Source organism: Scardinius erythrophthalmus (assembly GCF_964197995.2).
Source record: "Scardinius erythrophthalmus genome assembly, chromosome: 24".
In the NCBI taxonomy this organism is placed as follows: Eukaryota; Metazoa; Chordata; class Actinopteri; order Cypriniformes; family Leuciscidae; genus Scardinius; species Scardinius erythrophthalmus.
The window spans coordinates 20064697-20070696 of NC_138244.1; positions in this window are offsets into that span (position 1 = coordinate 20064697).

A 6000-nucleotide genomic window follows, 5' to 3' on the forward strand; every position below is an offset into this window, starting at 1 on the left:
ATGTCTATCTGTACCTACAAATTTTGATGTGTAACTACAAATGTGCTCTTTCTTTTTTTTTCTTTTTTTTAAATGAATCATATTTCTTATGTACAGTGCACAGGCTGTTGGGAGCATCTGCTAGGGGATTCTTCCCTAAAGTTTTATGGTATTTCATCATTGTTTAATCCTCAACTGTCCACCATTAACGATGAGGCAATGCTAATCTCTATTGGCTCGAGTTAGTCAAATCTGCTAGATTTAAATCTTGTTTTTACTCAAAAAAATGATGTCCAACAATGATTGACTGTGGCATGTTTGCCTATTGATACTTTGCAGTCACGTGATATCTGGTGGGCAACAAACGCGGTTAGTGCATCCAATCACACAACAACTATCTGGCATGTCGTGTAAACCTCAAAACACCAACTTTTGTATATTAAAACTGGCAACGTCCTGGCAAGATCCTTGATTAGTTTACTGGTTTTCGTTGCTAGAGAATGACGTTCTTGCCCGCCAGCCAGTACAACTGACGTCACGTGCAAAGTATCAATAAGGACGCTGAAATTCAAATAACATTTTTATGATGTCATGATGTTAACAAAATGTTTGTTCAACATCAATATTTTAGGTTAACATTTACATTAATTTATTAAGGAAAGTATGTTTTTGGTGCTCACTTTTTTTTTTTTTTTTTTACATTACATTTAAACTTTCTTAAATAGTCATGGTGTAACAATATTTCAAATCAAAATTTCAAAATTGTCCATTTAAAAAAATGCAATAAAAAATGAAATATTACTGTAGTATATATTATATGTTTCTACGCACACTTGAACCTTAATTTTTTTGTTTAAAAGTTTTTGCATACTTACAACATTGATATGAACTTATGATTTACTCAACTGATGTCAACTGTTATATTATCATGTTTAATTTACATAAACAATAAATAAATGTAAAACATTTTAAGAAAAATAAATTTAATAAGATATGTTTTATGTATGTATTTTTTACTGTATAATGTACCATGTACATTGCACCTTTATATTTCTATTACTTTACATTTTTATACATATTTTACATTAAATATTATTATAAAATAAATACACACATGCATAATATTTTATTAAAATATTTAGTTTCATACGCTGTATAGCATGTCACACTGCAGAAAACTGTCCATTCTCTCTTCATGAGTCATACAGTATTTTTACCATGAACCAAATTGTCTTTTTTATGACCAAAAAGCTACTCTCAGGTCAACAAATGTTAACTCTCTCTCACTTTCAGAGCACAAACACACATCACCTCAGCAGAAGTCCTGTCTGCTCCTGTACCCCCGCTAGCATCCGCTAGCACCCACTTCAAATCAGCTAAGCGGCTTAGCCTACCATAAAACGTGTTCTCTCAAGATAACAAAGACCTCAAATGAAAAGAGGGGGAGCAGGGAAAGAAAACAATTAGCCGCTTGTGAGCTGTGGGAGCCTCGCGGGCCCCGACAACGACACCGGTGCCATATGGTGGCTGCTCTCTGGATCCAGCTCTGCCTAATTAGTGACCCCTGTGTGATTTACTGGTAATTAGAGGGCTGAAGTCAGTGATTTGCTTTTTTCTTTTGATTTGTGTATCTATCTTATTAAAGTCTTAAGCACTGCAAGGTCACACACAAAAGCCAGACAGCAGCACATGCCATCTTAAACCCATCTCCCCACCCCGGCGAAGGGTCTGTCATTGGAGCCACAAGCACAACAGGCGGTCAAATTGCTCATAAACATGTAACCACAATCAAGTGACCTTTTAATTGCAAAAAGCTTTGTTTTGTTTGAACCTACAGGACTGTTGACACAAAACAATAGATGTGAAGAAGTTTAACACGCCTTATCTTGACTCGGTTGATGTAACTCTTCTCTTATTGGTTTGTTTAAACTCAAAAGATGAATAAGCAGCAGACTGCGTGTAGTGTAGTCTGATGAGGAGATGATCTCTGTGAACCAAGAATCCTCCTTAATACTCCGTTGGCATTACACTGGTGTCTTAGTCCCACTGACAGAGCCCTCTCTGTTGACCTAAACGACTGTGTAAAAAGATTACGGCTCCTCGATTAGGTTGGGGTCTTCTTGGGGAGCAGACGGAGCCATCTGAATTCTGAACTGGAGACTTTAAATTTGTTCTGTCTCATGAAGGCCTTGAAACGAAGACCTAAGTGAACAACAATCTCACACCTTTTTGGACGCGTGTGTAATTTGTGATTTACTGTCATATTTGGCGTCAATTAGGTGTGTAGCAGGTGTGGGTTGTTGCAATTACGGAGCAAAACAGTAACTGTGGAAGTGATTCAGCTGAATGAAATGACATGGTTGCCAAAATTACTAGACAATACTGTTTTGATGTGAATAAAGAATGTTTGGCGATGGATGGTAGCTCATAATAATATACACATATATAATACACCTGAACTTTGCTGGGAGGTAGATTTCCAGGAACAGGATTGGGCACCCCTGGTTTAGGCAATAAGGCACTCATGGCCATACAATTTTTTGTGAATCTAGTCACAACAAAAATAAATAAATAAATAAATATGATCAAATATAAAAATATTTTATTTGGGGTCTCCCCTGAATAAAACAAATTGTCTGTAAAAAATTATAACACTGGCACAATTTTTCTTCCATTTGTTCAAATATAATTAAGTGAAAATTTAAATTTATTTGTTAACATCATTTGTTAACCTATATAAACATCATTCTTATTTAGGCTAATGATTGTTGGGAAGGAACAACCAATCAGATCAGTGGTTACTACAATACATCAGTCACTCTCAGTTGCTGATGAGCCGATCGATCGCATTACCGCATGGGTTCTCCAGTTGTCCATATGGACTGAACAACTTTTGCATGGTTGAAGTGGATTTGTTTAAGTTGTGCATCTTTGATAAAATGTAAGTCCTTTAATGAGTGTTTTCTATTGAATGTCAATGAATAATTAATAAGACAACATAAATAAATAAAGCTTCAAGCCCAGAAGTTTCCAAGCAACACAGCAGTAATGATTTTATGAACTTCTTCACTTATAAGATTGATAATATCAGGGACAAAATTATAACTATGCAACCGTCTACTACAGTATCACATCAGGCAGTGCATTGTAGTCTCCCAGAGGAAAAATTTGATTCATTTGTTGCTATAGGAGAGGAAGAATTTACTAAACTCATTAAATCATCTAATTTGACAACATGTATGTTAGACCCTATACCGACTAAGCTACTGAAAGAGATGCTTCCAGAGGTCACAGATCCTCTTCTTAATATCATTAATTCGTCTTTGTCTCTAGGATACGTACCAAAAAACTTTAAGCTGGCTATGATTAAACCGCTTGTTAAAAAAACGCAACTTGATCCTACAGAATTAGTTAATTACAGGCCGATCTCGAATCTACCTTTTCTGTCAAAGATATTAGAAAAGGCAGTATCCTCACAACTGTGTTCCTTTCTTGAAAGAAATTCTATCTGCGAGGATTTCCAGTCAGGATTTCGACTGTACCATAGTACTGAGACAGCTCTCGTTAGAGTCACAAATGATTTGCTCTTATCATCCGATCGTGGTTGTATCTCGCTATTAGTGTTACTCGATCTTAGTGCTGCATTTGACACTATCGACCACAACGTTCTTTTAAATAGATTAGAACATTATGTTGGCATTACGGGAAATGCACTAGCATGGTTTAAATCATACTTATCTGACTGTTATCAGTTTGTAGCAGTAAATGATGAGATGTCTCATCGATCACAAGTTCAGTATGGCGTACCACAAGGCTCAGTACTAGGACCGCTGCTGTTCACTCTGTACATGCTACCATTAGGAGATATCATTAGGAAACATGGAATTAGTTTTCACTGTTATGCTGATGATACTCAGCTCTATATTTCTTCAAAACCTAACAAAACTTATCAATTCACAAAATTAATGGAATGCATAGCAGATATAAAAAATTGGATGACTCGTAATTTCCTACTTCTAAATTCTGAAAAAACAGAGTTTCTAATTATTGGACAAAAAACTTCCTCACGTAATAACCTAGAATACTGTCTAACACTCGATGGCTGCTCTGTTAAGTCTTCGTCGTCGGTTAGGAACCTGGGTGTGCTCTTTTATACCAATCTTTCATTTGAAAGTCACGTGTCTAGTATCTGTAAAACTACATTTTTCCATCTTAAAAATATATCTAAATTACGCCATATGCTCTCATTGACAAATGCAGAACAGTTAGTTCATGCGTTCATGACCTCAAGGCTAGATTATTGTAATGCTCTAATGGCTGGTTGCCCTGCACGCTTAATAAACAAACTACAGCTAGTTCAAAACGCAGCAGCTCGAGTTCTTACCAGAACCAGGAAGTATGACCATATTAGCCCAGTTCTGTCAAAACTACACTGGCTCCCTATTAAACATCGCATAAATTTTAAAATATTGCTGATTACTTACAAAGCACTAAATGGTTTAGCTCCGCAGTACTTGAGCGAGCTCTTAACGCATTATAGTCCTTCACGTCTATTGCGATCTCAAAATTCCGGCCAGTTACTAATACCTAGAATATCAAAATCGACTAATGGCGGTAGATCCTTCTCCTATTTAGCACCAAAACTTTGGAACAGTCTTCCTACCATTATCCGGGAAGCAGACACACTCTGTCAGTTCAAAGCCAGATTAAAGACACATCTCTTTGACCTAGCATTCACATAATACATTATAGACTTCTATAATTCAATGTTAGGCTGCATAGATTAGGTCAGCCGGAACCGGGAACACTTCCCATAAATCCTGATGTACTCGTTACATCATGAGAAGAATGGCATCTAATCTAGCTAATTTTAGTGTCTGTGTTTATCCCGAGGTTTTCCTGCAGCCTGCCGGATCCAGGCCGTATCCAGATCTGACGAAGGACCTTCGCCTGGACCCGATGACAACGCAGTGCTGAAGTGCCAACTAGTCTCTCCCTATGGAGGATCCCACTACCACTATACAGATAAGGCGTTGTTGGGAAAATTCGTTTCGCGTTCCTACCCCAAAGCAACAAAATAAAATAAAATTCCTTATCAAAATTTATAAGGAAAGACAAGTACTTTGTTTAAGCTTGGCTTGTAGAGAATTCCAAACCTGCGTATTTTCAAACGCACATAACTATAGAACCCATTCTAAATGCGCATGTGAACGCCATCAGCGTTTCTCACTGGTGTCGTCTTAGCGGCCCCTAATTTAATAACAATTGATCGTTGCGACGGAAGCAAATCAATCAAAACTAACTTTAGATGGAAAATAACTTAACTCTGCTATAAAGCCAAAACAATCTCTGTTACCTTAAATTATACGCTTATCTCTGTAAAGCTGCTTTGAGACAATCTACATTGTTAAAAGCGCTATATAAATGAAGATGACTTGACTTGACTTGACTTGACAACATGAGTTTGTTAGACGGTGAAGTGACCACTATCCTAGCATCTAGCCTAAGATGTTCAGTTAATATGTAGGCTATACTGTATATTTAAAATATACTTGAGTTCAGCATAATAATGATCATTGATTGATTCTTCCTGTATACGTTTGAATAGTGTAGGCCTATAGATTCGTTCGTTCATAATTATATATTGTTGTAAGCTGGATTGTATGATGAATCAGCAAAGATACAAAAGAATTTCATGTAATCATATAATGTTATCATATAAACATTTCATATAATGGACAGTCATCAGGATAAATTCAGGTTATTGTTAATAATGATGGAAGTGTTTGATACTGGCTAAATATTGTTAACGTTTTTAGACCACACACACATACACCTGTTTGTACAGTTACCTCACATATAATTTCTGAGAAGATATTTCCAAGCAATGCCCCATGGTCTGACTGTGCTGTTCATTTGTGCTGATTATTCATGCTGGACTTACCGGTAATTAAAAACTGTTACTTCTGATTCCTGCCTTGTTCTGACAGACACATCAGTGCGAGCACAGTGACCCTGAAC